General features: G+C 35.0%; 1 protein-coding gene across 14 annotated transcripts in view; it reads left to right on the plus strand.

Annotated features, from left to right (window-relative positions):
- The window catches only part of LOC100619412 (contactin-4), a 1,170,520-nt gene that overhangs the window by 234,672 nt on the left and 913,174 nt on the right, over positions 1–22,674 (plus strand). For 4 of the 14 annotated variants that reach the window (XM_016424453.2, XM_056804545.1, XM_007500112.3 and 1 more), the window contains one exon: positions 5,574–5,745. The exons of the other annotated variants lie outside the window; for them this stretch is intronic. The gene's annotated coding sequence lies outside the window, so the exon portion shown is untranslated. The remainder of the gene's footprint in view (positions 1–5,573; positions 5,746–22,674) is intronic. 14 annotated transcript variants of the gene reach the window in all.

Here is a 22,674-nt window from a genome sequence, read left to right on the forward strand (position 1 = left end):
TAACAATTTTCTACAGAAAACCAACCATCTGTAGGTGTCTTTTGCCAAAACTTCTGAAGGAATATGCTATACCATCTCATACAATGTTAATGTTTGTTTTGCTTTTGATATCATGTTATAAAGAAAAGAAAAAAGTTACAAAAGATTAAACTTGATGGTAATGTTCTGTAAGTTGTTTTTTATGTCAATACATTTCGACTTTTCCACTTAAAAACTTCATGCACAAGTGTCTTTGTGCACAAAAACACACAAAGACAATAGTCATCCTCGGTTACCGAGAGACTACTACTACATTTTAAAATATTATTTTTCTGATATTTTACAATCCATATTTTCTCTCCCTCCTACTCATCCCCCTTCCCCAAGAAGCCAAGTAATATGATTAGAGGTTGTTCCTTCTTTGGCAGTGCATATAACTTTTTTTTTTTTGAGTCCCTTGGAGATGTCCTGGATCCTTGCCTTGTTGATAGTAGCTAAGTCATTCACAGTTGATCATCATACTTTATTGTTGTTACTGTGTACCATGTGCTCCTTGTTCTACTCACTTCACTTTCCATCATTTCATCAAATTTTTCCAGGTTTTTTTGTGATCATCTTGTTTGTTATTCCTTATGGCACAATATATTTGATTGGAAGTATATACCACAACTTGTTCAGCCCTTGTCCAATTAAAGTATATCCCTTTCAGCTTTCAGTTCATTGCCAAAACGAAAAGAGCTGCTATAATTATTTTTGTACAGGTAGGTTCATTTCTTCTATTTTTAATCTTTGGGATATAGAACTAGTAGTGATATTCTAGGGTCAAAGGCTATTCACAGTTTGGTTACTCTTTGGGTATGATTCCAGATTCTTCTCCAGAATAATTGTAACAGTTCACAGCTCTACCAGCAGTGTATTAGTATCCCATTTTTCCCACATCCCCCCATATTTTCCTTTTTTATCATATTAGCCAGTCTGATGGATGTGAGATGGTACCTAAACATTTTTAATTTACATTTCTCTAATCTATAGTTGGAGCTGTATAATTATTCTAAAATCCAAGGTTTAAATTTTTTTTGAGAAACTTCAGGAAAAGAAACTCGCCAACATCCCAAATCAAGAAAGCAGATCCTGTGGAGAAGGTGCCATAAAGAAGCCTGCAGAAACCATACATAGCATCAAAAGATCCAGAATGAACTTTGGAATATAATGAACTGAACTGAAGGGGGTTAAACATATCATTGATTTCGAATGTAAACTCTTATGCCAAAGGGGATTGCCACTAATTGGCTTATAGGTTTGACAAATACAAAATTTTAAGAAATTGTTGTGGTCTCTTTTTATAAAAATTAACTCTTAAACCACAAGGATATTCATAGCTTTAGTAGCTTTATTACAGCAAGGTAGATATAGTAAAGAGGGAAATGTAGAAAGGAGGTAGAAAATGTTCCCTAGCTAAAATACCCTAAGCCTGGATCTGAGTGCCTCCAGACAGAACAGAGCATCACACCAGACAGGAGAAGAGCAGAAGAGCCAGTGTCTCAAGCTAGGGTCTCCTTAACCCAGGAGAGTCACCAAAGCAGAATTCCTTGAGCCATCAAGGCTGAATCCAAAACAGAATTGAATGCCTACTCAAGCTGAGTCACAACAGACTGAGCCTCAAAAAGACAGAGTTGCCAAAAAGACTGAATTGCAAAGACTGCTCCAAAGTTCCATGCTCTGCTTATATTCAGTTTTCTTCACCCATCAGCTCTCCTCATCACAGGTTAAGAATCAATCAAGTTTTTTAATTTGTCTGGCACTGTCCCTGGGACAGTGCCTGTGGGATCCACCTCTTGTCCTCTGAAGGTGTGAACTTTTATCAAAAGAATTCTTGAGTTCCTGACTGATTAAGTCAAAAGGGTGGATTACTCCAAATACTTGATTAAGTTAAGATTTAAAAAAAATTCCCTTTCACAGAATATTTTGTCTTCATATGACTAAAACTAGTTTCAATTTCTTTATCTGAGAATGGCCTGTTCATATCCTTTGACCATTTGTCAATTAGGAAATATCCAATATTCTTATAAATTTGTCTCAGTTCTCTATATATTTGAGAAATAAAGCCTTTCTGGGGGAATCAGACATGTTTTTTTTTCCTCCAGTTTATTTGTTTGCCTTTTAAACTTTATTACATTGCTTTTGTTTGTGTAGGAACTTTAATAAAAACAGTTATCTAGTTTATGTCCCATAATGTTTTCTGTGTTTTGTTTTATCTAAATTCTTCCCTTCTTCAAAGGTGTGACAAGTAAACCATTTAATGCTCCCCTAATTTGATTCTGATATCATCCTTTAATTCTAAATTCTGTATCTCTTTTGACTTTACCTTGGTATATGGCAGGAGGTGTTGTTCTATACCTAATTTGTGCTGTATTGTTTTCCAGTTTTCCCAGCAATTTGTGTCAAATAGTTAGTTCTTCTTAAGTCACTTTCACATTTATATCTAGGACATCAATTTGGGCTTTGCTATTTTATTGTTCTATGGTTTTGTAATGCACAAAATCACATAGGTGTTATTTCAAGGTTAGCTATCTGGGTTGGAAACATCATCAGGACTTTTAGAGAGTGTTTAGGAGGCAGTGCTGTATACAGCAGAATCCCATCCATACAGTGTCATATACAGCAAAATCTCATTCTCTCTGCACAGGGATTTTTGATTGTGGATCTAGGCTAGAAAAACATGTTTGAACAACTCATGAAGAAAGGAGTCCTGAGGTCAGTTAATAATGGAAATGAATATGTGTTGTATATTGGGAAAATGGAATGTGAAGCTTATTGAAAAATTAAAGTTTACCCATTAGTATTATAAGATCATAAATTTAGAGTTTGCTGCTACAAGAGGCAGTGGATAGGGCAGTGGACTTGGAGTCAGGAAGAGTCCGAATTTAGCTTCATACACTCAATAGCTATGTGATTCTGGGAGAGTCCCTTAAACTCTCTCAACCACAATTTGCTCAACTGTAAAATGGGAATAATAATAATAGCACCCACTTTGCAGGTGTAGATTTTAAAATTAATATCCAATACTCCAAGTATTCTACTTAATAAGATTTATTAATAATGCCTTGAAGCAAAAAGGCTAGAGAAACAGAAATAGCTCACCCAGCTTCACATGTGGAGAAAAAGAGTGGAAGAGAGGCAGAGAGGAGTTAGCAAAAACTTATATACAATCGTGAACACTCAACATGGTGGAGAAGGGAAAGGGGTACTGGGAGATGAAAAAAGAATTCTGAGAGATGGAATCCAAAGGCACAAGATGTTTTTTTAATTACATACAGGGTGATTGTGAGGAATAAATGAGATATTTGTAAAGCACTTAGCACAGTGGCTGACACAGCCGGATACACATATATAAATGCGCACATATATATGAGCATGTATATGTATGTACATATATGTCATATTGATACATGTTAGCTATTTTATTGTTATAACATCTGCAGAGATATTTTTATCAGATAAGAATAAATAAAAAGGGAGCTTATAAATCATCTGGTCCACTCTTTATTTTATAGATGAAACAACAGAGAGTCCAACTAACACTAATTGTATACAAATGGGTACTGCTGATACCTATGAGACTTTTATGAGTGCCATAGTTGTGGATTTGTCTCTCTCTCCCATCATAGGAATAGGGATATGGATTAGATTTGTGATTTTGTGGACTGAGCATAATCCCAGTGAAGAAATTCCTTTTCTTAGTACAGATGAACCACTGCTTCAAAATTTAGTCTTAGACACATGTAAAACCCAGTGGAATTGCAGGTCAGCTACTGGAGGGGTTGGCTGGTGGGAGGGAAAGAACATGAATCTTGTAACAATGCAAAAATATTCAAAATTAACTAATTAAGTAAAATTTTCTCAAAAAAAGAAGTTAGTCTAGGAGTGTTGTATAGCCAAAGTGTATCAGAGGCAAGGTTTGGCAGATGATTTCTTGGTATTCAGCTCTTTCTATTGACCATCCCAACAGCTTCTAAATTGTATTGTGATTACTGTCAGATCCCCTCCACAGCACAGTGGATAGAGCATCAGGCATGGAGTCAGGAAGACTCATCTTTCCAAATGCAAATCCAGCCTCAGATACTATTTGCATGATCCTGGGCAAGTCACTTAAACCTGTTTAATTGAATTTCTCATCTGTAAAGTGACCTGGAAAAGAATATCACAAACCACTTGAGTATCTTTGCCAGAAAACCCCAAATGAGTTCATGAAAAGTCAGACATGACTGAAACGACTGTCAGACATGACTGAAACGACTGAACATTAACAATTTTTTTATACATGTAGAATCTGTTTTTCCTCAGTAAAATTGTAGAAGGGGAACTGGTTTTCTTAACACAATGCTTTGCTTGTAGATCTAGCTGTCTAGAAAACCCTTTTTTTTTTTTCTGATCAAGACTCAAGATATGCTGTTAGCAGAAAACTTGATTTATTTTTAAAATATTTTATAATTCAGAGTTTCCTGGCTTTAAGAGATTTTCCCACCATGAATAATATAAACTAGTGAAATTTGCATTTTTGGCAAGTTTAAAGCTAGAGGTAGTTTGTTTAATTACTTAGGGCTATTTCAAAGACCTATGCTGAGGCATTTTCCATTAAAGAAAAATGAATAGAACCTGAACTCTCCCTGTCTCTTGGGGGAGGTAAAAAATGAATCTGAGTGAATGAATATATTTTATAATTTATATAATAGAGCAAATTGTAATAAATTAATATTGAATATATAGTATACTATAACATATCCTACAGAATAAAATAAAAAACATAAAATATATTAATATGCCCCAAGTGATTTAACACAATAAATTGTAATTAGAGCAGAACATAATATATTGTTTCATAAGATAAGATAGAGTACTCTGGAAAAGAGAAAATAAAGTATCTAAGAGAGGAAAGAGAGGTCCTCTCTGGCTGCTGGAAGGCTACCTGTAACATGAAAATGTGGTGATTCTTAATCACTATCATGTTCCCAGTAGGAGCCGCACAATTTATCACACAATTATATTGTATCTCTTTCAGTGTCTTCTCCCATTACAATATGTTTCGTGGTTCCAGGAAAATTATAAAAATTTCCTGATCAGAGACCACTGAAGGCAGCTCGACTCTTTCCTTGCCATTTGAGGATTGATTAAAGGAAGTAGAAGAAGATATCCTGGAGAGGAGATGACTCAGATGGTCATTGTAACTGGTGTCAAGTACTGGAAAGAATACAGTGGGGTTGAGATCAGATTTACTGTGGTTGACTGGAGAAAGCAGAATTAAGGGCAAAGTATAGGGTTTGTAAAGAGGTCAATAGAGGCATTGTAGAGGGAACAATTGTAAATACAAATATATTATCTTATTCAGAAGAGGAAAAATCTATTTCTAGAAGTTACAGGTAGTTTGATATTGCAAGTTTTCAAGCAAAGGCTGGATGACTCCTCATTTGGATGTCACAGTGAAGTCTTTTTTTTCCCTCCAGGTAATAGGAACACTGAATCCCTTCTAGTTCTATAATTCTGTGGTTGTGGCTATGTCTAACAATTCTTTTATAATTCTCTTTTCATTCCCCAAGGACTAATCTGGCTGTGTCTCAAGAGGTTGATTCATCTCCATTGTCAGCACAGGCTACCCAATATTTTCACCCCTGGTTATTCTGTTGTCAAGGTATTTGTAATCTACATTGATGAAGAGGCTTCCCCTACCCACAGGCTCCTTAAAGGAAGACACTCACAAGACTCCAAAAAGTAAATAGAACATATTGTACTCTCATTGAATAATAATGAATGATTCATTTTAGTAACTTAAAAAAGAAAGTTCTAATAGCAACCTTCTCCAACTAGAGTCCATCACCTATTGCAAAGTTTACTTTTTAAAAAAAGCACTAGGGAGAGGAAGAGAGAGAAAATATTTTTTAATTGAAAACATTAAATGGAATTAAAAAGAAGTATTATATTTTATTTTAATTTTGGCAGTTGAGTTTTTGTGTTGAGAGGTCATGCCTGTGTTCAGGTCTTGCCAAGGATACACACAGACTGGTTATATGATCATGTACCAGTTATCTAAGCTTGCATTGCTCCATCAGCTATTAAAGACAATGGAGCCACAGAGTAGTGGCTGATCCACATTGATGGAGAGAGCTTAAACATATTGAGAGATTCTTACTTTAAAGAAAAAAAAAGATATAGTTGTGTAGACCAGCCAAGCCACAGCAAACTACTTCACCTGGAGTTTGTAAAGCATTTATTTTTTTTAAATGAACTGGATTTCAGTACAATTGTTATCTATTTTAACCATCTGGGTATAATTTAGTGCTTTAAAAAATCACTTTGAGAAGGAAAAAATAGGCTTCATTTGACCATATAAATTGAACTGAAGTCAGAGGCCTCCATGAGTAGCAGAGTTTCTTTAGCAGAGTTCTCTGTATCAGTGGAATCACAGGACTATTTCCTAATCCTAGCCAGGTATAACAAAAGAAAGAAACAGCAACAATAAAATGATTAAAACTAGAAGCTATGAAATTTTAATGAGCATACTTTGTCCCAAAAAAGAGATAATAGAAGATATGTCCTCTCACTTCTTTGAAAAGGTAGGGGAATATGAGTCTGGAAAACTGAATATAATATCAGACTTCATTGTTGGGTTTTTTTTTAATCTACTCTATTCTTACAGAATGTTTTTAGCCAGTCTCTAGTGATTAATGGGAACATCCTTTTATTTCTTTTTCAAGCCATACAGAGTAGTACTATGAAAAGTCTGGAATTTTTGGACTTCTGTTTCTGTCTTTATCTTGGTTAGGGAACATGTCCAGTAGTGGATCACTAGACCAAAGGACAAGGACAGTTAGTTACTTGTTTTACATTATTTTCAAAAGAAATCAAGAACATTTGGATTTCATCACAACTATAATAATAACAGTACACATTCAGAAAAAAAATTAAGTAAATACTGAAGACCCTGGGAAGCATCTTCTTTAGGAGACAGTTTAAAAGAAAATGGAAATGATGAATACTAACAAGAGATAGTTCACATTAGCGTTGCCTCCAGATGTTTGGTATATTTTCTCCTAGAAGCAGCCTTAGATTTATTTTGGGTCATTCCACAAGGCAAACCTAGGAACAACAGATGCCAATTTCAGCTCGATGTGAAGAGCTTCTTAATAATTAGGACTGTCTGAAAATTGAATGGTCTGCCTGGTGAGGTCATGAATTCTGTAATATTAGATGTGTTCAGGCAGAGGCTAGATGATCACTTGTGAGTGACTGAAAAAGAAATTCTTGCTTCAGATAAGTCTTGGCTACATTGTCTTTGAGATTACTGGTAATTGTAGAAACTTAATAATGAATAATAATCTCAGGGCTCAGATCCTATCTTTTCCACAAAACCTTCTATGAAAGCATGAAATGATTTTTTTCTCCTTCTATGTTCCTATCACACATATTGCTTGTATAATTAATTTGGTAATTAATTGCATCTTGCCTTATGACATCTCTTCTATTGTTTTCTAAAGCGATTGCTTTATTTTTTCAATTCCATTTCATTTTTTTTAGTTTTCACTTTGTATATTTTTTAACTTTTTCATACCTACCTAAAACAGTTGGAACAGAACTGTATAAATAATAGGTGCTTTATATATATCTTTTGATAGTTGGTGGAGATTTTATTGCTTAACCTGGGGGACAAAAAGATTTTTAAATTTATTATCCAGATCTTCAATTATAGCAAGATGCTACAGATTAAAAGAGTATCTTTATGGAACGTAGTAAGCAGAATGGTAGACTGAAATAGTGGCTGGAGTTGGAGCCAGAGGGATTTAGTTCAAATGCTGATTCTACCATCTTCTCCCTGAGTAAACATGGCCATATGCCTGTATTGGGCTTCAGCTCTATATCTATAAAATCATATGCACTTACTGAGTGATCCTGGGCAAGTCATTTAACCCTGTTTGCTTCAGTTTCCACATCTGTAAAAATGAGCCAGACAAGGAAATGGCAAACCACTCCAATAGCTTTTCCAAGAAAATCCCAAGTAAAGACTGAAACAACTGAACAATGTACAAAAAAATCAATTTGAGTAGATGATCCCAAAAGTCTCTTCTATCTCCAAATATAGGTTCCTAATATCCTAAATTGAGTGATGCCAAGGATAGGGAATTTGTTTATTTTAAAACTAAAAGTATTTATTTGACTTCCCACTTTCCAAACTTGATACCAAACTCCCATTACAATTTTATTGTACATTATACATTATTCTCTTCCCCATTGCTTAAATTTCAGTCAAACTGGACTTCTTGTTGCACACAATACACTACTTCTTTTATTGAGCTATTACAGGAACTATTCCTTGTATCAGGAATAAACTTCTACCTTATCTTTACCTCTTAGAATCCCTTGTTTCTTTCATGGTTCTTCTAAATCCTTGTGTTGCATGAAGCCTTTCCAATTCTCCTTACAAAAACGTTTATACAAAAATGAGTGAATGCTCTGGTATAGATTTTGGAATATATCTGTTTGTTTATTAGGTCTCCCATTTTAGAATGGAAGCCCCTTTAGGGCAGGTACTTTAGTTATTTAGTATTCTCAGTGCCTAGCTGTGTCTGGTACATCATAGGTACTTAGTATATACTTCTTCATCTATTTATTATACAAATGAGAAGCAACAGAAATGGACAAGGATCCAAGCAAGTATCATTTAAACAATACTAGCTGATACCTATGTGTGCTACTTGATTTTGAGAAAATGGTTTTCATTCTCTTGCACCTATTTCTTGATTTTTAAAAATAAGGATGTTGAACTAAATCATAAAGAGAGAGCTGAAAGGAAATCTTTAAAGGTAAAAAAATCTAACCCTTTAATTTTATAGATAAGAATGCTATGGCTGAGTTATATTAGTTGACTTGCTCAAGATGACATAGATGATGGAATTCAAACCCAGGCCTTCCCACTCCAGCCCCATATTCAGTATGCAAAGCTGGCTCTTAGAGGATCTTGAAGGCTTCTTTTAGGTCATATCTACCAGGATTCCATAACTGCAAAACTATAAAAGTGTATATGGTTTATTTTCAAATTGAGTTGCTCTTCAGTATCAGTTGATCCACTTTTAGTGATTAAAAATTGTCACCCAGAGTGGCAAATCAAGAAATCAAGGCTATAATGCTCTCATTGTGATTCTTTCTCCTTCTGTCTTCCACCTCCCCATTTAGGACAACAGTAGAGTTTTGTTTCTGGCAACTGATCAGTGAGCTTAGTGGTGAACAGAAAGGAAATCATCGAACAAAATGCCTCTTGCTTTGGTTTATGAATATTAAGGGACTACGTGATAAAGTTAAAGCCAGTGATCAACTTCTGCATTGTCCCATCTGTTCCTCTGTTTTGGATATTTTCTCAGGAGCAGAACAAAAGCTCCTGCCTCATCAACCTATTGGAAAACATTGAAAGGGCTAGAGGATGCCAGCAGGCTCAGTCTGAATGTTGTAAAACATTTTCTCCTTCCTAACCCCCCTCCAGCTCCCAATCATCTATTCTCTATTCTCCCTCTCTTGCCAATGGGCACTGCTGAATGGTATTATGCACCTTTCAGGGACTTTGTTATGAATATTTGTATAGAGAGCAGCTCCTTCATAATTATTCAACTTCCCTCCCCAATCCCCAACCTAGTCTCTCCTGCTGGCAATATTCTCCTTAAAGCTAGCCTCAACACATCCTAGTTCCCTCCTCCCCTTAGCTTTTCCCTTTCTAACTTGGCAAATATCGATCGTCCTCCAGTGTAGGTAAGATGCACCTCCATGGTTCATTTCTTCTGGCTTCCTTGTTGTGGGAGACTCAGCGAGTTCAGCACAAGGCTACTTATTGAATTTATCTGTCAATTTCTCCTGCCTTGCATGGCTGACTAACACCGGGGAATCTGTACAATACTGGAGGCTCATGGGATAATGACTAAAAAAATCAGCAGAAAATTGTAAATCAAAATCAGAGATTCTGTATTTGAAAGCTAATCCCTGCGAACAAACAGGTTCTAGAGTTGCTTATAACTGTTTCACTGTCCAAACCATATTCTTTCTTACTGATTGAAAGTAGCAAGTGATGTGACATAATTCATTGAACAATAGGGGTAATTAGTTACATAATGTTTTAATGTTTACCATATACTTTATATCTGCCTCTCATTTGATCTTGACATCTGCAAGGAAGACTGCATCATCATTGCCTTTTCTCAGATGAAACGATCTGAAAGAAACTAAGTAACTTTTCCAGTAACACAAAGCTACCAAATATCTGGGGCAGGATTGAAAATCACATCTTCCAGACTCCCAACTGCAAGTCTCAATCCAATGAAGCCCCAAACTGCCTCCAAGTCATTTATAAAGTGCCTTAATATTGGTAAAACACTTTCAATACATTATCTCAATTAAGATGAAAAATAGCCATGAGAAGTAGACACAGTCTAGACTTTTAGCTCTGTTTTTAGGTGTTGAGGCTGAGGCTCAGGGAAATTAGGTATATGTCTATTGTCATGTATTCACACATATGGCTGGGTAGATTGGGGAGTAGTAGGAAGAAACCGACTTGTCTATCTCCTTGATTGGAAACTCAGAATATTTCCTGACATATCATTCTGCTTTTAATTGGAGTCAGTATCAAACCTTGGGAAAACGATAAAGTACTAGTTTGATTGGATACCCCCAAACTAATCTATGCTTCCTTTTCCTTCTTTCATGACAACTTGTGCTATATTTTACCCAGCACAATTATCCAAATCAACTTGTAGGAAATAACCAGAGAAGGTTGTTCATACTAACATGCAGAGTCAGGGATTATTAAATTCAGAGTTAATTTGCCTCCCACATTTATTACATTATTATGTATGATACTCATTTAACAGTTGTGAGCCTCAGTTTTCTTGTCTATTAAATGGCCCTAATATTATTTGTAGCCCTGTATTTCATGGGATTATTGTGAAGACCTAAAGAAGTAATTTGTATAAAATTCTCATTCATATTATTTAATATTGCATCTGTGTGTTCTCCTTACATACCCAGGTGCTCCCTCCCCTTTCACTTTTAGCTGCCCTAATTCTAGATACTTTGTGAGTCATATATTCCTCTATAAACCAAGTTCATAATACCTTAGCCAGCCTGATATTTTTGTTTTTGCTAGTTAGCCAGATGACACACAACAAAAAACGTATTTAATAAAATGATAATATAATAAAATTATAGAACTTTCTCCCCACCAGAAACCTTGAACTCACTCACCAAAAAGTAAATACATACTTAGGGTAAAGAATGGACTTGCAAAAGAACCATGTTTCCAAATATAATTGTGATCCATGTAGGAGATTGCATAAGAACAAGATATATAAACATGTAAATGAATATGAACATAGGACACATGTCTAGGATACATACTCTAAACTTCCTTCTAGATCTAGATTTTTATGTCTACAATAAAATAAAGGTCTAGCTCATATCATCCTTGCTATAAAGCTTTCATTATTTTCTAGATAGACCTGTTTCTCTATGAATTACTATCTCTAGCCTCTTCCTGTTTAAGGTATCATGTCTTTTCTTCACTGATCATCATGCATGTAGCTATATCAAAGTTACTTCAAGCCATGTCTATAAAGGATACTGTGATTACAAAGACTCTACCATGAGAGAAAGGTCAAATATTTCTTGAACAATTTTTCACAGGCATCTCCACTGTCCAGTGAGGAATATTTTATTTTGAAAAGTTTTTCCACTCTACTCTCCCAATCTCCTCTTTATCTAATCTTTAACCCTTAAGTGAGATCTAATGTTCAGGATTGCCTGTAATTCTATTCTCCATCTGCTAAATGGGTTGTGATTAAGGTAATTGAATTTTCTACTAAAAGAAATGCAATGGTCCAGGAGAATTCTGTTGAACTTATGAGAAAGAATGCTATCCACATCTAGAGAAAGAATTGTGGAGATAGAAATCCAGAAGAAAACATATGATTTGTCACTTGTTTATATGGGTATATGATCTGGGGTTTTGGTTTTAAAGGATTACTCTTTTTAAAAAATGAATAATAGGAAAATGGGTGTGAGTGATTATATATATATATACAGATATACATACATTTATGTATGTATGTATGTATGACTCAGTGGAAGTGTTTGTCAACTCCATGAGAGGGAGAGGATAAGGGGATGGAGAAAACATCAGACTTGGAATCATAGAAAACATTTAAAATTTTAAAAATTTAGTAGAAAAAATAAATGGGTTGTAATTAATAATCACCTCCCATCTACTAGAGATCTCTAGCAATAATTCTGTAAGTCAAACATTTATGAAGTTATTTTCAGTCCTCTTCAGTTAAACCCTCTGAAGCTTTTCATTTTAGTCAGATGCTACCAGAAATAAGAGACCAAGCCTATCCTTAAAGTTCAATGGAATCTTTGGAGTATTGCAATTCAATTGTTATCTAATTTTTATTCTGAAATTTATATTAGTTATATAACTAGGTCACAGTAATTTCTTTTCCCATATATTATTCCAGATGCTAAATATTATGTCCCATGGTTTCCCCATGTCTTTACATAATCAGCTCTTATAAATTTACACAGGTTTATTAATATGAATATTGTGTAATATCTCATGGGAATATCCTGGTCCCATCTTACTCTCATAAACTCCTCCATTTCTTTTAAAAGATTCTCAAAGCTTATCTATTTTTTTTCAGTTCTGCTCTGCTGACACATTCTTAGTTGAGTTGATATAGATGTGGACTATTGAGGGTCTTTTGCTTCCACACTTGTTTTTAGCTCTTTCATTACCATCATCAGGAAATAAATCACCTTTGGTAACATTCAATAAATTCAGTGGTATATGCCTATTGTCAATCTTTTATAATGCAGAGTTGATATCATTTTGTTCCAGAAATACTTTTAACCTTTGTATCATGTCGTATGAGAACATCTATTAATCTTTATCCTTTTAGACAAAGTGCTAATTTTTCAAGTGTCTCATTGTAATTTGTCCCATATTTCATTAGTAGTGCATGTATATTTGCTTAGATTCTTTCTTTTTCCTTAATATATTTTGTTTCACCAAATATTTTCCAATTTCATTTAAATTTTTAAAGTATTTTTTAAATTGACACCAAGTTCTTCACCTACCTTTCACTCTTACTGCTTTTTGAGAAGGCAAACAATTTAATATTGATTATACATGTGAAGTTATGCAAAGCATACACCCATAATAGACATGTGATAAAAATGGACAGAAGAGAACAAAGAAATAAAATTTACCAAAAGTCTGTTTCAGTCTGTATTTAGAAAACATCAGTTTTGTCTGGAGATGGAGAACACTTTTCCTCATCAGGCCTTTGGAATGCTCATCCTTACAATATTTTTATAGCTGTGTAGAATGTTCTACTGGTTCTTTTCACTTTGCTTTATGTAACTTTATATATTTCCAAGGTTTTCTTGCTCTTTCTCATAGCACTATAGTATTCCATCACAATCATGTACCACAACTTGTTCAGCCATTCCTTATTGATGAGGATTCCCTCAGTTTCCAATATTTTGCCACCCATCACAAAAAGAGCTCCTATAAATATTTTCATACAAATAGGCCCTTTTCCATTTTCTTTGAAATATTTAGGATACAAAATTTTAAGTGGTATTATTGGATCAAAGGTGATGCATAGTTTTGTTGTTTTAACTATATGGGCATAGTTCCAAATTGTTGGGGGGGTTTTCCCTCCAGCATTTGTCATTTTATTTTTTTATCATGTTTGCCAATTTTTTTAAGTGTGAGGTGGTATTTTAGAATTGTTTAATTTGTATTTCTGCAATCAGTAATGATTTAGTTTATTTTATATTATTATTGATAGTTTTGATGTCTTCATCTGAAAACTGTTTAGTTAAATATTTTACCATTAATCAGCTGCAGAATAGCTCTTATTTTTGTAAATTTGAATCAGTTTATAAATGAATCCTTAATCAGAGAAATTTCCTTCAAAGTTTTCCCTCCAAATTTCCCATTTTCCATCTAATTTTGCTTATCTTAATTTTAATTTCATACAATCAAAAGTACCTCTTTTACTTCAATTCTCTCTATCTCTTGTTTGGTCATAAACTACTCACTTATCAGACTCAAAACTTTCATCTTCTAGTCTTCATTTTAATGCATACATGAAGAATTTTATACTTATTGAATCCAAAAGATATTTGGCTATCATTGGAGGAAATTTTCACAACTTTTAGAAGCTATCTAATATTGATATATTGTCTTGGTACAATTCTTGGATATCATGTTTAATTCTTTATACAAGATAATGGGTTTAAGGTGATACAGACCCATAAGGTACTTAAGCTATCTCCCTGGATGTTATGTTTTCTTTTAGCTGTTTTGACATATTGTGTTGATGCCTTTTAAATGAGAGAATCATTTTCCACATAGACTTGAGTTGCTTTATTGTTTACTCTCCTTTTCTCTGTTCTGCCATTCTCCCCTTCTTTTCCCAATCTATACCTTTTGTTCTTCCTCCTTCTTCAAAGAACAAAAAATAAAATTCTTAATTATAGAGTTTTGGCTGGCAGCTCATTGTGTTGAGGATAAAGCAAAGGGCAAACAAGATGGAAGGAAACTTCCTGCTAACTTGAAAACTGCTCTTTTTTGTCTGTCATCAAATGTTTTATCTGTTCTTATCAGGTCACTGTATTAAATCACAAGCCTGGCAGCCAATTTCTCTGAATCATAAAATCTCATGGTAGAAAGGAGCCCAGAGACCATTAGCTCTACTTGTGCCAAATAAGAATCTCCCCTACAAAGTAGCTGAGGAGTGGTTACCTAGGCTTTCTTTGAAAACTTCCAACTGAGAAAGAAAACACTGTTTTTTTTTCAAGTGGTTCATTCTACTTTTGGATAGCTCCCTTTGTTAAGAAGTTTTTCTTTATAGCATCCTACATTAATCTTTTTTCCCCTCTTTCTCTAACTTCCAAATATTTGTCATAGTTCTTTTATATTGGGCCAAATAGAATCTATTCCCCTTTTGACATGCTAGCCTTTTAAGTAATTCAAGAATACTATCGTGTGTTCTCTAAGATTTCTCTGCTCCAGTTTAAACATCTCTGCTTCCATCTACTAATAATCTCAATCTGGCAGAAACTTGAGTTTTATCAGTTACTTTCCTCTCATTTTACTTCAATTTATAATAGTTTAGCTAAACTGTGATAGTCAGAATAGGCACAAGGTTGAAGGTGTGAAGGTAATAGAGCAATTATCATCTCACTAATCCTGGACACAATAGCTCCTTAAACAGGAGCTGCGTATTATATTAATCATTTTGGCTGCTGCACATCATATTGTTCATTACAGGTCACTAGGTCCACCAATGTTTTTAACACTGGATCTACCTACTATTTTCCCAACTTTACTCACAAAACTGAGGTTAAAATGGGAAAAAAAGACTTCATATTTTTTCTTTTATCTCCCTTTTATTTTATTTTTTATATTTATTCCAAATTTCTATTCCAAGACCAATCAAATCCTGTATCTGTTACCCAGTGTGTTTTCTACAATTTCCAGCTCATGCCATCAGTGAATTTGACATTTTTTTGTCTTTATCCAAGTTTCTGACAAAATAAATAAATAAACAGTTTGGAACCAAGCATAGATTCTAGTTATATTCCACCACAGATTCCCTTCTGAGTTGATAGCTAATGACTATACTTTGGGTCTGGTTATCCAAGTAGTTTTGAATCTACTTATTTTTACCACTATCTAACTTGGATCCCTCTATCTTTTCTCCAAAAATTGGTAGATTTTGTTGTGATCTTAAAATCTAGGTAAATTATTATTTCCTTATCATTCTAATCATGATGCTAGTTCAAAAATACATTTGCTTTATGCCCCCCTCTAAATTTGGGGTGCATACAACACTTACTTTCCAGTCTAAACTTATTGTTCAATAAGATAGGAAACTCCCAGTGTGATGATGTCCATCTGGCAATACATATCAGCAATTTGTTTGTTCCTTATTATCAGAAAGTTATATGACCACTAAAAACTTAAATGACTTGTTTTCTGATCAAGCATCTAGTAAAATGTCAGAAGGAAGACCTGTAAATGGACCTTCCTGAACCTTAAGGTGGCCCTATATAAAGTACTTGTAGAATAATTTTAATACTCTCATCAAACACTTAAGTTATATATTCTGTAAGAAATCCAACCATGCTTCAGACCATATTTCTAATCTAAAAATATTTTTGTGATCTTAAAATAAGTGTCTTCATAATTAGGTGTAAATGCTTTCTATTTTGAGTTACAAAGTGGGCTTTCAAAAGAACCTGATTTTCAGTGATACAATGCACTCAAGCACTCAATGATTATGGAAGCAATTTTAAATTTTGTAAACTGCTTGCTCTGATGTTTCTTGGCCTACCATGCTGTCCTGAGGCAAGCCACTTGACTACTTAGTACCTCATTCCAGAGGTGTTTACAGTCATGCTATGAGTAATAAATTGATCTTTCATTAATATATGGGTGGATAGAAAAGGCAGACTGGTCATTTTCCATTGAGATATTCCTGAGTTAGCCATTAAAACCCTTATGAGATTAGAATCAGGGGGATATAAGTGAAAAGTCCTTGAATGTTATTTTGGTTGGTTTCAAGAAAGATTGATTATTAATTTGTAAGTGTGTTTGTGTTTAATTTCATATCTAGCTTCATTTTATTTGATGTTGTTCAGCTGTGGCTGACTCTTCCTGACTCCTTGTGGTGTTTTATTCAAAGATATTGGAGTGGTTTGCCATTTCTATCTCCAGCTCATTTTATAAATGAGAAAATGGACCAAAAGGGTCAAGTGATTTACCTAGAATCATATAGATAGTAAGTATATGAAGCTAGTTTTGAACTCAGGAACATGTCTTCCTCACTCCAAGCTTGTTATGTTATCACTGTACCATCCATCTGCCTTGGTTTTAATAATGCTTTTAGCCAAAATCCATTGTGAGAATTATTTAATGCAACAATTGATGGTAATGGTAATGGTTATAATTTGATGAAATCATGAGTGTTTGAGAGAGCGAGGCTGTCTTTTTGTTCACCTCTGGTTCTCATGTTTTCCTTTCTGGTAGAATTCTCAAGTGACCATTAGAAATGTAGGACCCCAGAGGGTTCACTGTTTCCATATGGGGTTAGAGAAAGTGAGAAATATTGTGAAAATTTAACAGAAAAATGGAGAAATTAACAGGTTTACAAGATAATCTTTTGCTATTTTTGGTATGTTTTGTTAGAGGCAGGAATTTATTTGTGATTCTATCTTTCTTATTTCTGCTATTAGTACCTTTAGTATCCATCCTTTCTCCCAGGTTTATAATGCTAACATTATCTTTGTCTCATTGTTCTTTCATCTATATTTCCAATCAGTTGAAAGTCTCCACAAGGTCTCTTTTTCTGACCCCGTCTCTCTACTCAAATAGCTATCACCTTAATTTAGGCTTTCATCTCCTCTCACCGAGTTTATGACAACAGCTTCCTAATTGGTCTCCATGCCTCAGTTGTCTCACCACTACAATCCATTCTTCAAAAAGCTGCCAAATTTTCCTTCAACAAAAATCTGGCCATTTTATGCCTGGTATTAATATATTCTCACAGTTCTCTACTACCTCTTAAAATAAAATAGAACCTCATTTGTTTAGCTTTTAAAGACCTTCAAAATCTGACCCCAAGAAATCTATTATTGTGTCCTCATTGAACATTAGCCCTACTGTCACATTGTATAATTCAACCAACCAGAACTTCCTGTTGCTCACCTGCAATGTTCCATCCACTTCCATTATGTCTTTGCACTTTCTCCCATGCTTATAATGCCTCTTTTCATTTTTTTGCCTCATGGAATCCCTCTTTTCTTTCAAGATGAAACTTAAGCTCTGTCTTCTTCATGAAGGCTTGCTGAATAAGCACACCTCATCCAATGCTAATACCCTCCTCTACTTCTCTAACTACCAGAGTGTTCTAGGAGTCTTAATTAGGTTTAATTTTTAATACTTTAAATCTTAACTGACTTTCAGAATACCTTCTGTGTACTTCACATTTGTATCTGTCACATATCTATATATATATAGGTACATATGTATTCATTTTCTAACTATATTTGTAATATGATATTACCTCCATAAAATCTAAAGTCTATGTAAGTAGGGAATTTTTCATGAAATAGAATAGGTGCTTGATAAATGTTTGTTGATTATTTATTGATCAAATGTGTGACCATAGTCATAGAGTCAACTCTTTGTTTGACATGAATAATGGCAACAGTAGTAGGTTTTGTTTTCCTAAGAAGAAACTCCAAATATTTATGCATTGATATTTTGCAAAGTATACATCCATGTATACTTAAAATATATAGAGATATATTCTTCTTCTTTTACAACAGAGGAACTGATGTTCAGGAAGGATGAGAGAGATCTTTGCAAAGTCACATAGATAGAAAGCATTAACAATAGGAAGTTAAGGGGGTAGCTGGTTAGCTCAGTGGATTGAGAGCCAGGGCTAGAGAAGGGAGGTCCTAGGTTCAAAACTGGCCTCAGACACTTCCCAGATGTGTGACCCAGGGCAAGTCACTTAACTCCCATTTTCTAGCCCTTACCACCCTTCTGCCTTGGAACCAATACATAGTATTGATTCCAAGATGAAAGGTAAGGGTTTAAAAAGACAATAGGAAGTTAAACTAAATTAGGTGATACTAGAACTACCTCTTTCATATGTGCTTATTTGCATATACACATATAACATACACATGTATACATATGTGTATATATAAAATGTATATGTATATATATAAAATAGATATTAAATAGAGAGACACAGGAACATTAGAAATGATACAAGGGAAGGAAGGGGGAAAAAATGATTAAAATAGTGGCTCTGAAGTCTACCAGGTGATTCAAAACGAATGTCTCTAATTTTGCTTATTAGATCAGAGCAAACATTGAAGATCCTGCCTTGATGTTTCATTTACTCATTCATATTATGTATTGATGTATCATATATACATGTATGCGTATCTGTGTACATACATATATATTTATATGAATCTCAGGTTGTGTGTGTGTATGTGAGTAATTATGGAGGGTATGAAGTACTCAGGGACAACTAGCACCTCTATTATGAGGACTTTTTGAGTTCTTTTCAAGGCTACTCGTTCACTTTTGGTGTTCATGGCTCACTTGACTCTCACCCCTTACCTGTGGCTCCAAGAAGCTATAGCATGTGCAGTGGCCACACTGTGGTAAAACCAGCTCAGTAGATAGTAACCCAGGTTGAGCATAACTGATAGGGAATTGTAACCCCTAGCATATGATGACTTCCCCAGGCAGAATGGGCAGATGAGAACAGCTTCTTCCAGGGGCTAGAAAGGAGGCTCAAGCCATGACTGTGGAGTACCTAGATCTTATTCAGATGGGGAAGACACCAAGGCTATTCTCTGCATCCTGAGCCATCTCTTTTCTTGCCACTGGACAATTCAGTAATAGAAAACGAGGCTGATCAATTTGGAACTATGCCCAAAGGGCGATAAAAGAATGTCTGCCCTTTGATCCAGCCATAGCACTGCTGGGTTTGTACCCCAAAGAGATAATGGACAAAAAGACTTGTACAAAAATATTCATAGCTGCGCTCTTTGTGGTGGCCCAAAACTGGAAAACGAGGGGATGCCCATCAATTGGGGAATGGCTGAACAAACTGTGGTATATGTTGGTGATGGAATACTATTGTGCTAAAAGGAATAATAAAGTGGAGGAATTCCATGGAGACTGGAACAACCTCCAGGAAGTGATGCAGAGCGAGAGGAGCAGAACCAGGAGAACATTGTACACAGAGACTGATACATTGTGGTACAATCGAAGGTGATGGACTTCTCCATTAGCATCAATGAAATGTCCCTGAACAATCTGCAGGGATCTAAAAAATACTACCCACAAGCAGAGGATAAACTGTGGGAGTAAAAACACCGATGAAAAGCAACTGCTTGACTAAAGGGTTGGAGGAGATAAGACTGAGGAGAGACTCTAAATGAACACTATAATGCAAATTCCAACAACAGGGAAATGGGTTCAAGTCAAGAACACATGTGATAACCAGTGGAATCATGTGTCGGCTATGGGAGAGGGAAAGGCAGGGGGGGGGGGGGGAAGAAAAGAAAATGATCTTTGTTTCCAGTGAATAATGTATGAAAACGACCAAATAAAATAATGTTTACAAATTTAAAAAAAAAAGAAAATGAGGCTGATGACTGTGCCACTATACCTCACTTAAATCATTCATTCTAGTGATGCTACTGATGCTCTTCAAAAACAGATAAACCACAAAATACACACATACACAAGACTTGAAATTCCATCTTCATGGGGAGAGAAATTAAGGAAATAAGCATTTATACAGTTGCTACTGTATATCAGGCTTTGTAGTAAGCTCTTTCTTAATACTAGGTAATTTCATGGGGAACTCACAGAATAGAAACTTTCTGTACTAATATATATAAGTAATTTGACCACATTCTTTGAGAGCTGTCTAAAGTACTGAAACTCTATATGACTTACCCATGGATAAGAGAATCATTTATCCAGAACAAGACTTTAGAGAGTATCTAGTCTAACCTCCTTATTTTACAAATGAAGAAACTGAGGCATAGAGAGTTATGTGCTCAAAGTTACACAGCTAAAAATAGACTGAGCTAGGACTTTACCCTTCCTTACTTAATTCTAGTATGATGATCTGTGTATTGTGATATGATGCCTTTCTCCTACTATGTATATAGAGTCTATTTCCAAATAAGTCCCACTGTGAAGGCAAGTAAGTTCAATTCCAGTTCTTGCTAAACTGTTTTAAGCTCCAAGTTCACCAATGAGTCTAATATTGTGCCTTGACAGGCAGAGGCTGGGAGTATTTCAGGAGTAACATGTGTAAGGTTCTTTTTTTGGAATCCCCAGGGGAAGGCATGGTACAATGGCATCATCCACCCTCTGATTGTTGGAGTGACAGTGGATGTGTTCCAGAGGTGGCACCTCTGTGTTCTTTGAGTGAACAGCTGAGATCTTTGATGGCATTTTCCATACTTCTGACAGCCATCAAAATGCTGATGGAAAGGAAAGAGAAAGGCAAAATCTGCAAAGTTTGCAATGACCTAATGAGCAAAGTTAGAGAAGTCATTCAATCCTGGTGACTTTGCAGATTTCAGGGCCACAGCTTTTTATCATTTCTAATGATCCTGGTAATGCATCATTCAGACTTGTCATGAATTTTATCTATTTGTCTCAAGGTCCTTCTTCTATTGTTAATATATATCCCCAAATCACCATTTTGTTCAGCTCCCAGCACCATAGATTTCCTTTAGCTCTCTATTCTTTTTCCTTACAGGGCATTTGCATCTATTGTTTTTAGGCCACTCTCTTGAATATCTACTTACTCTTAAAACTAGAACAATATTTCTGGGAGCAACTAGATGGTTCAGTGGATTGAGAGCCAGGCCCAGAGAAGGGAGATCTTGAGTTTAATTCTGGCCTCAGAAACTTTTTCAGTTTTTGCTGCTCTGTTAACCCATACTTTTTGGTATACATCAATTGGAATCAAAGGAGTCCAGATATTTTGCCTCTGATACATATTTGCTAGATTACTCTAAATTAGTAACTTATTGTTTATTATTAAAAAGTATAAAATCATTATTAAATGACAAACTCTTAGCTCAAGAGAGACAGATCTCTGAGACTCTAAATTGTAGGAAAAGTGCCCACCTCAGTGGCAGAAAACATTACATACTGTGAATTTCCTTCACTAATGAAATCACAGGTCCAGTCCTCTATCCTTAACTCATTGATCATTTTGTAAAATATTCAAGGGAGGGAAACCAATCAATTGATTAATAAATATTGATTATGTGACTACTATGTGCCAGCCACTTGCTTTGTGTTGGACTTATAAAAAGAAGCAAAATATAATCCCTTAGACCCTTTCTTCAAAGAGTTTACAATCTAATGGGGTGTGAGTAGGGTTGAAAACAAATGGGATCTTTGGAAGGAAATTGAGGTATTTAACTGAAATGGGCTGGGGGGAAGACAGGAAAATGGTTTTAAGTAAGTATTTTAAGGGGAAGCTACGTGGCACAGTGGATATAGAACTGGGCTTTGAGTCAGGAAGATCTGACTCAAATCTGGCTTTAGCTACTTGTCAGCTGTATGACCCTAGATGAGTCACTTAACCCTATTTGCCTCAGTTTCTTCATTTTAAAGGAGCAAATTACTCCAGAATATTTTCCAAGAAAATTCCAAAGTCCAGAAGAATATGATGGGACAAAAGATAGAAAAACAAACTAACACTTGACAGCGAATTCTATTCCCCATAAAGATGAGCTGATTGTCTGCATGCAATCCTTTTCTGTTTATTTGTTCATTCAAGTGCTGTGTAGATAACCTTTACAAGTTCTCATTTCCAGAGCTGTGACATCACTTTTCTGCTTGTCTAGTATTCTCTTGTATATATTGAAAATAAAACTCAGTTGCTACTGAGTTATAAACTGGCACCTTGGTTTCTAAATTTCCTTATTTATGCTTCTTACTCTATTGATTTTAATAATATAATATGTATATATATTCTTTATGCCTTTTTTATGTTCCAAATTTCACCCTTGGTAATTTTTCTTTCCACC

This window comes from Monodelphis domestica, chromosome 7 (genome assembly GCF_027887165.1).
Source record: "Monodelphis domestica isolate mMonDom1 chromosome 7, mMonDom1.pri, whole genome shotgun sequence".
In the NCBI taxonomy this organism is placed as follows: Eukaryota; Metazoa; Chordata; class Mammalia; order Didelphimorphia; family Didelphidae; genus Monodelphis; species Monodelphis domestica.